The following is a 12,803-nucleotide window of genomic DNA, read 5'->3' as shown; positions in this document are numbered from 1 at the left end:
CTCTAGCGAAAAGAATATTAATTTATTTTTTTCCAAATTTTGAAATGTGCCCCAAAAATAAGTTTTGAAAATATTTTTTTGGGGTTTTCGATAATCTAAAGATGAATATTCAAATCTTGGCAAATTTGCCGAAATGAATTCGGGTAGGGCGATTTCAATTGTAGATTTTATGTACTTTAATGTAGTGTTTTTACTTTTTTTATGTAGGAACAATTTTTTTGAGTAATCGGCTATCGAAAAACTGCTATAAAATGGGACAACTCAAATCTTGAATTTTTTTTCGAATGAAGAATGGTTCCAAAAAATTGTAGATAAATTGTAGAATTCAAATCGATTGTCTGTTTTCAAATATGTCTGCCCGTTCGTTCGATATCGGGACGAGTCTTGAAAATTGGTCCAAAATCGGTAATACTCAAATCTTGGCCACAAATTTAAATTTCCACAAACTGAATCTTCCTCTTTTGATGCTAGGTTTCATAAAATTGTAGAAAAAATGTAGAATTCAAATCAGTCATCGGATCCTTGATGTTTTCAACAACTTATTTGGCTCCAGGGGAGTTTAATATTTAATATGGGAATAAAACTGCTATAAACTGCTATAAAACGTGTTTTAATAATTAAAGTAACCAAGAATTAATTGTAGTGGCCCGAAAATAATTGTAGAAGCACCTACAGTTGTTGTAGTGGTCGAAAATTAATTGTAGTGGCCCGAAAATAATTGTAGAAGCAACCACAGTTATTGTAATTGTTAATTAATTTTCGACCACTACAATAACTGTAGTTGCTTCTACAATTATTTTTGGGTCACTAAAATTAATTCTGGGTTACTACAATTAATAAAACAGTTTGGACCAGTTTTGGAGCATTTTTTCTCCCTACAAAAATAAAACACTGCTGTTGTCAAATAAGTTGTTGAAAACATCAAGAATCAGACGATTGATTTGAATTCTACATTTTTTTTACAATTTTATGGACCTAGAAACAATAGAAAATAGATTTAGTTTGTGGAATGATCGATTTGGGGCCAAGATTTGAGTATTACCGATTTTGGACCAATTTTCAAGACTCGTCCCGATATCGAACGAACGGGCAGACATATTTGAAAACAGTCAATTGATTTGAATTCTACAATTTATCTACAATTTTTTGGAACCATTCTTCATTCGAAAAAAAATTCAAGATTTGAGTTGTCCCATTTTATAGCAGTTTTTCGATAGCCGATTACTCAAAAAAATTGTTCCTACATAAAAAAAGTAAAAACACTACATTAAAGTACATAAAATCTACAATTGAAATCGCCCTACCCGAATTCATTTCGGCAAATTTGCCAAGATTTGAATATTCATCTTAATCTAAGCGTTTTTTTCTAAATTTTTCAATGTTGCTAGTTCGCGTAAAATATGAAAATTGTAAAATCCGAGTGTCTGGAACGGAGGAAAATTCGACTAAAATTCTGCTGTATTATATGGACTTTTGTATTTTTTTTCTTGGAGGGAATCTCTAATCCCAATCCCAATCCCAAATTCAGAAATCCAAGGCCAAAGTCCAAAATCTCACAGCTGAACAAAACCAAAAAAAGAAGATAATTTTGGAAATGAGTGAGTCGTTTTGCGAAAGGGCGTATATATAAATATGTTGGAATTTGTTCGCGCTGAACCGGTGACAATGATTATGGTTTTCATTAAATAAGTAGACAGAATCATTTCTATGGCGAAATATTACGTTGCAACACACAATGAAACTGCTGAAACCCCAAAATTAACTGATTTTAGCTATTTAATATGTATAAATTAGAGAGTGGCATGCAAATTTTATGTCAATTCTGCAGAGTTTTGCTGAGCGCTTGAAACGATAGCGTGTGTTATGAAATGAATGGCAACAACGAAATGATCGTTACCTAAAAATGCTATGACTCAAAACGTACGATATCTTCGATTTTTTTAGCATTGGCATTTAAGGCAAGCGAAAACGAACAAAGGCATGTACGAACGCAAGCAATCAAGCAAAAGAGCGCATGAACAAAAGCAAAACAAACTTTCAGATTAGCGCTCAGAACCGAAAGAAATCGAAGTTGTCGAATCGGTTGAATTTGTACATTTTGATTCACGTAAAAATGAACAGCCAAGAAACGTAGACGAATATGCGGCGAAAGCGATATGTGTAGTAATTTGCCGTTTATGATTTGATGAATATCATGGTGGCAGCGTTCCGTAGTTGCGCATTTTGACAGCTAACATATAGACTACTAAATACACACAAACACAGTAAACGAATCATTTTCATTTGTGTGCTTCAATTGATGCATGTTTTTTTATTCTACGGAAAAAACCGACATTTGTCAATTTTCATTGACCAACGAGCGAGTCACATACAAATTTAAAGTCACAGTAACAGAAACAGGAGACAGCGCTATCTTCTAAGTTCTACGGATTTGTCAAAATTATGCAATGAAAAATATGTGTAGAAAGAGAGATAAAGTTTTAGAGAACGAAAAATGACAAATGACGACTAGTCAAAAAAGCGAATTCTATCGTAGCCTAAGCAAAACAGTCTCCCGAACGAAATTGAACGCGAATTTATAATGCGAACGGGAGAGCGATGGGATTGGGAAAAAGAGAAAGAGGTACATAGCGAAACATCTAACAGAAGTCATTTGTACTTGGCAACAGAACCGTATTTTTGTGATATAAGTATATATATAAATATATGTCGAAGCAGCTCGCCGGCGACTGTATTCGTCACATACGATTTAATTTAATTCATTTTGATGTTTTTTCCTTGCATTCCTCTCCTCAAAATGCGACTGAGCCACTGTCTCCGCTACCAAATAATGTACGCGATCATTTGCGATCAATTATGTGATTATACATCAATTTTGACGAAATGCGTCCGCTTGACCATCATTTAGTAAATATTTTTGAAAGTAAAAATGGTCGTGATTGTGTTTCTCAACCAGGGGTATTGCAATTGATTCAATTCATTTCGAAGTGCTGAGCTCGAAATGATTATGTCATTATTGTTTTCTCTCCCGAACGAAACATAAAAAGTATGCATGTATCTTAAAATAGTTTTCGACTCAGCAGAAAAAAATACACAGCCATTGGTCATATGACAGCTTAATCATATATGAAACAGTGACATATAATAGTAAATGCGATGCTATTCAACTGCCCATGCAATAATTGATATGAATTACAATGCAAATAGAAATGCCTATGCATAACCAACCGATAACGTCTTAGCTGTATGTAGCAGCGTTTGTTCCATTTTTCGTCCACTCTCTTCTTTTGGATATTTGGTGATACTTAAAAAAGAACTCAGACATGCCATCACAGCACGACTGCATACTATTGTTGCTTTGTTTTACTGGGGTTTATTTTTAATAACTCTTTGGAGAAAACTACTAGTGCAAAATACATAAAAATAGTATAGAAAAAAATTATGCGAATCAATTCAATCATCAGATTGAATGCGATATATTTATATACATATATAAGCCAAGCTCAACTTCATCAAATCACATCGTTTAAATCTCTTTGCTATTAAGCACATACAGTGGACTCCCGCAAATTAGAAACCCGAAAATTAGAAAACCTCAGAAATTAGAAATGAATTTCAGGTTTGAAAATTTGTATGGAAAATTTCCAATTTCCGGGGTTCATTTCTAATTCATGGGGTTTCCGAATCATTTCATTCAAGACAAAGCGAAATTTACTTCATTTCTAATGAAAAAACGTAATGAAAGTCTTTTCCATTTCGTTGAATAACTATATTAGCAGATCAGCTGGGATTTTCGACGTTTACCATGAAGTTAAAAATTAAGTAACGAAGTAATCTGTTCCATATTGTCTGCGTCAATCATCAATCATTAACAAATCGAAACCGATTTGGTCCATCAGAGAATTTGCATATACAAAATTGTATATAGAATGCTAACGTTTTCTGGTTACTATCGTATGATATAATAAGAACAGCCGGTCATCATTTATTTCGGTTTGTTCCGAGGAGTAGTTTATCCAGTAAAATAAACTAACAGACTTACTATATATTTACAATCACTAAAATAACTGCTTATAAGCATGTATTTACATACAATACTTGATTGAACAGTGTTCAATATATCGTTTTCAATTAAGCAAATCATTCCCCCTATCAGTTTTTCATTTGATACACCGTTTGTGGATGAAATTGAAAAAACCTCAGAAATTAGAAAACTCCGCAAATTGGAAATGGTCGCGGGACATTTCTTTTCTAATTTGCGGGGGCGTACTGTACATTGTTATGAATTTTGCTATCGTTCAATCGATCATAAAATTGACTTTTTGTGGAAATGTTTATGGCCTAATGATTTCATGATTGTTCAGGCGCGCAAAACGCCAGCGCTACTTCTTTTGTTTGCTTTCCAATGTGATATCTTAATCAAATTATGCAAATCAATTTCACGATGAGCCATAATTATAATAATTGCCGTGTGAATGCAATCCAACAAACTGAAAACAAATCGACATTATAGATTGCGAAATGTTGTTAAATTCTTCGATGTGATGCTCAAAATACCGTTTCGTCTGCGTCCCAAAGTTAATTTCTTGAAAAAATACAGTTCACAAAGGTAATTTCAAGTCATTTATTTAATGGACGCTTTGTTGTTAGTTTTTCCATAATGTTTTGTTTTTGTTTTTTGTTGTACTCAACTTGAAATGAACAAATTTATGTGTGTAAAATTTCAAACTTATTTGCTGCTACGAACTTGGACCAAACTTGCAACAATGAACGAAAATTAAAAACAAATTCTGCGTGAAGATATTTTTCGGGCAACAGCAAGGAAAAGATTATGACATTTCAATTTAAATCAATCAACATGACATCTGTTTCGATTGTTTGAGCTCCAATTACACTTTTTGCTTCTCATTGCATATCCGAAGAGGTAAGTTCTGTTAAAATGAATCCCATCAAAGATTGGAAAGAAAATAGTTTTCTTTTTCCGCAACAAATGGTCACCAATTTAGGCGCCTTAATAATTTTTTTCTTTGAAATCATTTGTTTGTTAATTTGTTTTTCTCGATTTGATTATTAGCTTTCTTTATTTGACGAATGGTCGATTTTGTGTCAACAGTATGTGGCCGTTTGTGTAAAGAAACCGTGCACATGCAAAATCATATTGTTCGGGCTCAACGTTTGCTGTGTAAAATTAGATTTTTTTCACTTTGACATTGAACGTGGATAACTTTTTTCAATGTGTGTTATGCGGCTCACGTGCACATTCTCTAACTCTGGGATTACTGGTACTTTTGTTGTGGTTTCTCTTGTTTAATCGCATTTCTACCAGTTTCTTTTTCAACATATTTTTATTGTACTTTATTTTCGTTTGAGCTTACGTTTTTCTATATCAAGCTATGGCCGGAATCACAACATGAGCTTTCTTATATCACCAACTTCTCAATGTGTATTTGACATTCTTCACTAACACTCATTTTGGCATTAGGTTTCCTTGCAAAACTTAACAGAAAACACATTTCTTTAGTCAAATTGAACATTGAAATATATTTCATACGATATATAAATAAGGTAAAGAAAATATTTCATTTGTGGGACTTAAAACAGAGCGCAGCAAATGCAAAAAGAAAAAAAACGGGTTTATTAAGCTCTACAAGAAATAAAAAATCAGGCTTGGTGTGCATGTGCATTTAGGCTTGTTGGTACGTTTGCGTGTAGGTGGGAAATAAATGTTCATTCAACAGTCTTTTCACTTAGGGTAGAATGTCTACATTTTCTTTGGATACGTTTTAAATGTGCTCTAAATCATAAATTCTGACATAGTCTGATCTCGTTGATCCTGACCCCTGCTGGCATTTTTTGACCCCTAACGAAATGTTTTGGTCCCATTTTTTTAGGTCTTCACTTTTGTTCTGAAAGCAAAATTGTACACTACATAGAATTGATTTTTTTGTTCAACACCTCATTGATTTTTTCAAAGCGGAAACCTTTCTTTTGGTCTTCCTTTTTTTTCGAAAACCCTACAATTATTTTTTTGATCCCATCATGAATTTTTTATCTGACCCTATCTGAAATTTTCGGTGTCAGAATCTATGCTCCAAATGAAAAGTGCGTTTCAAATGAGACTTAAAAAGGGTCAGTATATCCAATTAGAACATTATACTTATGGAATGAAAGGAAACCAATACTTTTCTCCTATTATCGAATCATTCTTTGATTTTTGCATCACACGAATTCGTTTCAATGGACGATTAAAAAATCACGGGCTTAATAAATCAACTATACTGAATAGCTATTAACATTCGGTTAAGTATTCATCGTCGGGAACGAACGTTTGATTGCATTCAGCATTCTTTATCTCTATTTAAGTCACATTTGAACTCATTGTTTCCACAATAATATCATTGGAAATGAAATTCAGTCCATACCTCATACAAAATTCACAACAGCTGACCAAAAATTGTCTCTTACCTGAAAAGAGAATTAAAAAAACAGATTTAATAATAATTACTAACTTCGTATCGGTGAAATAAATAATACTCAAGATGACAAAAAGAGGTAATATGTATTGTGCGTCTGTCGGAGTCTGCAATAGAAAGCATACCAATATATATATGAGTAGTTTGGATCGAAAATGTAATATAGAAAAGTTGCGCGGAAAAACGTCGATGATGAATGAGCGGAAAAGGGATAGCTATATAGTATACTGTAAAGTAAACTAAGGTGAACTATATAGTACAAACTATTCATATAAAAATATTCACTACAGGCCATAATTATGGATACCCCTATAAAATATATTATTTCTACATTTTTCGCACATTTGGCAGTTCAAAATTAGTATTGGATATTCTTACCGAATGGAAGATTTGGAAGATAACATTTGGCCCGCCTATGATCATTTTCTGGCTTTTTAGCTGTGTGAGCCAAAATCAAAGTTTTGAACAGGATCAAAGTTCTGAACCAAAATTTTCAAACGGCCATATCTTGGCCAAATGCCGGCCGATTTTGATGTTTTGTACCAAAAATGACATCTACTTTTTGAGATCTTTCCAATGAAGTATATATTTAATATATAATATTTATTTAGCTATTATTAAACCGACGGCCTGTTCAAAACTTTGATCCATAAGTATCCATAGTTTTTATGAACAATAATCTATTCAAAAAAACATGTATCGATGATCTACTTATAAATACGCCTTATAATGATTTTCATGAAATAAAGCCACAATACAATTGATTCTGGCTCACTCTGTTATGGCTGCTATACTTATTTGAACAAGATGTTGTGTTTAATCATTGACAAAAGATGAATGAAAAACGTGCAGACTTTTGGTGACCAGATTTTTTTCTTGTATCAAAAATGTAAACTAGGCTATACAATCAATTTAATATCGAGAACTGTTGTTTCCATAGTTTTGTTTATCATTTATTATATAATTGCGAAAGATTTTACTCAATTGCTTTTTTATTGAAATATGTAATGAATTGAGATCTATGAACAACAGGAGTACGTTCTGCACACAATGTAGAGACACGTGTTCCCCCAAATTTCAATCATCTGAGCAAAGTGAAGCAAATATTCAACAAAAGAGAGAGAGAGAAAGAGAGAGAGAGAGAAAAATTATTGAATGGAAAGCATATGTGACCTAGAAATTTCATTGCAAATGCTTCAATGGAATGAGCGCTGACGCAATAGACGTATCACATTTGTGCACTAGTTCTTTATGATTTCTGCCTAGATCCGCATTTATTCAATCAAAACAAGGATCCATTCAACACATAACCATTCAACTTTATTTACACAAATAAACATTGTAATCGTTTCTCATATTTTGTGGATGCAAAAACATCATCAAATATTTACGGAGTGAAAAAGGCGACAACAAGTATCGTGTGCCGTCATGTGGTTGCTGCCTTTGTTGCACTGAACGAGTATTAAATTTTTAATGGAAAGTTCATTGAACGAATTTAATAAAGTGTTTTAAAATAGCAATCGTTGTGTTTAACGTATGAGTGTCAAAAGGGCAATATGCGAAATGTAATCGCAACAGCAAAAGCTCCAAAACTGGTTGTGATGGTTATATTGAAACCTTTGAACAAAGCAGCGCAGCATTAGATGCACTACTGATGGCAGAGTCTACCTGCTGCTCTGGTCTGCCTTTAAATAATCTAAAGCCCATTTAGTAAATAAAAAGTGGACATCGCGATTTGCAACGTCATGTTTGTACAGGTAACCGTTCTGTAAGCAATGCCATTTGATGGATAACAAAAGCGGCAAGTTGAAGAAAAATACTATGGACCCAAAAAAGTTACGTCGGTGAATGGAAAAGATCGCTACAATGTCGAAAAAGTCGAAGCGCATGAAGGACCGAACAAAACATCAACTTCAGCCGATAATGAAACCGTGGGGCCGCATCTACGCAATGCGTAGATACAATGCAGAGAGTCAACTAAAAATTTCCGTCGAAGGAAACATTGGGTCAGGTTAATCCACTATGATCCAATATTTAGCCAAATCGAATTTTTTCGAAGTATTTGAAGAACCAGTTCAGGAATGGCAAAATCTGAACGGTCCCAACCTTCTTAAAGCGTGTTACGAAGACCCGAACAAAAATGGACTTGCTTTCCAATCGTATGTGACTCTTACGATGCTGAAACTGTATTCCGACAAGACTATATGAGGCTGTGAGAATGAAAATGGCAATACAGGAATAAACATTCCGAAACACATCAAGAAAAAAAATTCGCAAAAATGAATCATGAGTTCTGAATATGCAAAAGTGAAACATGAATTTACATGGGCAGCATAGGAGGTTCATGGTTCACTTTTGCGTATTCAGAACTCATGCTTCACTTTTGCGAATTTTTTTTTCTTGATGCGCTTCAGAATGTTTATTCCTGTATTGCCATTTTCATTCTCACAGCCTCATATCTCTAACGGCGAAATATAGATTAGTCTAAAGATCGATTTTGAGTGCAACACATTGTTTTGTAAAAAGAATGCAAAAAATCGCCTGATCGATCAAACATCTGTCGAAGTTCTAGGTGCTTGGTTTGAGTTCATCGAAAAAAAAATCTACGAGCAATACCAGATGTTATTATCTACCTGCGAACATCACCTGAAAAGGCTTTCGAGAAAATTAATCAACAAAGAAGAACAGAAGAAAACAAGACCGCAGACCGTTCTTGAGTTTTTAGTTACTTAATCTATTTTGTTGTTTCACAACAAACTATTTTTTGGCGCACTACATGAAATGTATTTCATTAAAGTAACTTTGAAGTAATATATTTATTTGCAAAATGAATTATAAGATCTTGGTTTTATTATTTTTTTTTGAAATATCAAATATACTGCCTTTGGTTTAAATAAAATAAATAATATGAGCATAGAATCGAAAGTCACTTTAATTCTGTTCAAGACTCAGAAAATACTATACGAAAAATTTATGTAATTTAAAAAAACATTTGATAGTAAAAATTTGATTGGCGCTTTGAGATATTATGCACTTATTTGTCGTTACTGCCACTGTTTTAAATTAAATAAAAAATTAGTAGCTCTACATTTCATGTAGTGCTAATAAAAATATCAGCATTCAAACGGTCAAAGAACTTCATAATTTGCATGAATCATGTTGATCCGCGACAACGACGCCAGTAAAATCGAAATCATCGAAATCATCGAAATCAATGGAGACTTAGATTTAAGTGAAATTAATGAAGAATATGAATTATGTATTGACAAAATCAAAAATTTGTAAAAACAAAAAAAAGAAAGGGGGAGTGTAGGATCTAAGTATCCTATTGATTGGTCTAAATCTATCTAAGATTCTACAATAATATGTTTGCTTATATTTCGATTGTATTCGACTTGTTGTTCAAACAAAGCCTCCCGAAATGCCCGGCGACTCACTCACGTTCTGTTGCAACGTTCAAACACATTCGGCACGATTATTTGTTCAGTCTTGTCTAAATCGAAAATTGGTCGAAAAAGTGCATTTTATATACCTATATAAATAATTCGGGTTATAAATTGCCGAAATTGAAAAAGCCATGAAATAGAAATTGATATTGAGTTCCAGGGACGAGAGGAATACAGAAGAAAAGAAGAAAAAGAGAAGAAAAGTAGTTTTTTGTCAGCCAAATCCATTGCGATTGATTTTTAACATTTAAATATATTCGTTTACTTTCGTGGTTCTATAATTTTTTCGGATTGGCACATAGTCGTCGACCGGTCTGACTTACACTTACCTAACAATTGCAATATATTGGTTTTGATTATAATTTTATTTAACTTTTTGTTTTCGTCAATCTGTTTTTCGAAAGTGTTCACGTTATTTGCTCAATACAAAAAAATCGTTTATTCAGTGTTTTTTTCTCTCTGCAATGAGTATCTGCCATTTTAACCCAGATTTTCCAATGAGCACAAGCAATGTGTCTGTCTAAATGTATGTCGGTACCTCGGTATTCGTTTTACTTTTCTTTTCTTTTCTCCGCCCGTTTCACCACATGTTTCCCTTTCTTTGCCAGTGTGCTTTTCATACATTTCATTAATTTTCAATAAACTCGAGCAAAATACATTAATCGAACGAAATATACGGTGCCACCAGAAAATTGGCGTTTTTTATTACCAACGAAATGAAAAAAAAAACACTTAACGAAGACAAAAGCACTATGTGCGGCGTTGAAATGATAAGTTTGAAAAGATATTTACTGTAAATGTGATGATATATTTCGCACTTAGCATAGATCATCGTCGATGAAAGAGAGATAACACAAAAAATACACGATTTATTGGTTGTTCAATGTTTTTTTTTTCAATTCAATGCACGCAATGTTCAATTAAAGAAATAGATTAATTTCTTTATTAAAGCATCACTCATGCACTGATTATTAATTGATAGCAGTGTGGCTAATAATGTTTTCTGCTTGTTCTGTTTTGATTGACGTGCTGCTTGTTTCGATGTCGTCCTTACTCTCTTGTTTCGAATTGATATCAGACCATTCATTATTATTTTTTAATATTGAATATTTTTTTAGTCGTGTTCATATAATTATGTTCCCATGAAGGCAAATCGAGTTCTTATTTTTCAAAATGCACGATCATATTTTTTGGCTTATTTTAATCAAAAGAATGAGAAGAATAGCAAGAGTGATGAAGTTATCTGAACTCAAAAAGTCATTTAATTTGTGGGGAAAAATAAAAAAGTGAAAATTGGTAATCGATTGTCGGGCTAGGGAGCAGCAAACCATGATCAATTAATTTATTTTTATTTTATTCTCTTTTTTTAGTTTTTTTTTCTTTATTGTCGATATAAAAACAAAGGAAAAAAGCAGAGAGAAACCAATGTGTAGACGACAACGTGCATTGCGTGGAGGATGTTTGTTCACTTGCAATTGTCTGTTTAGATATTCACTTGTGCGATCATCATTATTCAAATTCTCTTGTCTCCCACACATTCATCATATCTATTCAAAACTCATGTACGAAAACAAAAAACATGTTCAAAATTGATGAAAAACATAGTTTTGAATGAAAAACACCATGAAAACATTGAAAGAATCCGACAAATTAGCTTTTATTCCGTTCGTGCGATTTGACTATTGAAATCAAATGATAGACGCAAGAAACACATTGGATCTACGACGTAATTTTTTAGTGCATTAAATCTGATTACAACATTTGTCAAATCAAAATCAATCAAATGTCAATAAAAAAAATGTGACAAAAAATGAATTCCTACAATGTAAATTTTGAACATCAAATCAAACTTGTGTGACCCATTCGAATGGTTACTTTCTACATCACGCGATCAAGTGATAATGTCCGTCCAAACGGTCAAAATGCCGATGACCGCTATCGCTGCTACAAAAATGATTCAGCTCAATTCAATCTGAATTACTAAATAGAATGCACATGAAAAATACCGTAGAAATAATCTGTGGCTGTTATTTTTTCTCATTTCACAACAAAATCATCACTGATCACATCCGATACGAAACTATGTACACGAGGGACATTTGTGTGGCATCATTTTAGCTGAATGTCAATGTTGAATTTGATACAAAAAATTAGCTTGAAGTCCGGAAAGTAATGTTTGCCATTCTGAATTCAATTTATGTCGTGGTTTGAAGAAAATGGACGCATAAAACAGTATACACTTTTCTCTCGTGGCCTCTGTTAAACAATAGCAATTATGACGCATTTTTCTATTTTCAATTGTTTCCACCAATAAAAGCAGTAGCAAATTTCAGTAATACGTAACTGTTTATACTACTATTAAAACCATTTTGTCCCCTTATTAGATTTTATGGTCAATTTTCTATGGTGCTTCTCAGCGTAATATTACACTTCATTCCGTACAGCGATAATTTGTGACTACGAAATCGGTTAACTTTTCAATTCGATGGGCGCTGCCATATTGAAAATTTACGTGCGATATGGTGCATGCACTCAATAGTTCCACTTATTTTAATAAGGAATCTCTATAGGTGGCGCTGCCACATCGTCATTGACATCGAGTCAAATATCGTAAAATATAATAACATTGTTTATATAGGCTTTTATCGCAGTACGCTTCATTCTATTAACATTTTATCCGGCACGAAACGAATGCAAAAGTATCCACAAAAAGTGGTTAAAGAGATGGATAGATAAGGAGAGAGAGAGACAAGGAGAACGAGAGAAAGAGTATTCGTCACACATCAAACAACGGTCAAAATGAAGCTATCAATAATGATTTCGTGCAATGCATGGTATTGAGTTTTCATTGTGGATTGGTAATTAAGTGTGCATCCGATGGATA

The 12,803-nt window shown here is 33.1% G+C and overlaps 1 long non-coding RNA gene across 2 annotated transcripts; it reads right to left on the bottom strand.

Annotated features, from left to right (window-relative positions):
• Positions 1 to 385: 385 nt before the first annotated feature.
• LOC129571443 (uncharacterized) lies at positions 386 to 6,570 on the bottom strand. Of its 2 annotated transcripts, none has more exons than XR_008688277.1 (2): positions 6,423 to 6,570; positions 386 to 5,925 (listed from the first exon to the last, which is right to left on the bottom strand). It is a non-coding gene; the product is annotated as an uncharacterized LOC129571443 (long non-coding RNA). The 2 variants fall into 2 exon arrangements; XR_008688276.1 differs by having other exon boundaries at positions 386 to 5,906.
• Between the last annotated feature and the right edge of the window lie 6,233 nt (positions 6,571 to 12,803).

The sequence above is a fragment of the Sitodiplosis mosellana genome, unplaced genomic scaffold, assembly GCF_009176505.1.
Source record: "Sitodiplosis mosellana isolate CC-2019 unplaced genomic scaffold, AAFC_SMos_1.0 Smas_scaffold_2489, whole genome shotgun sequence".
NCBI classification, from domain to species: domain Eukaryota; kingdom Metazoa; phylum Arthropoda; class Insecta; order Diptera; family Cecidomyiidae; genus Sitodiplosis; species Sitodiplosis mosellana.
Note: the sequence above shows the minus strand (reverse complement) of the source record. Positions and strands in the feature narration are given on the sequence as shown.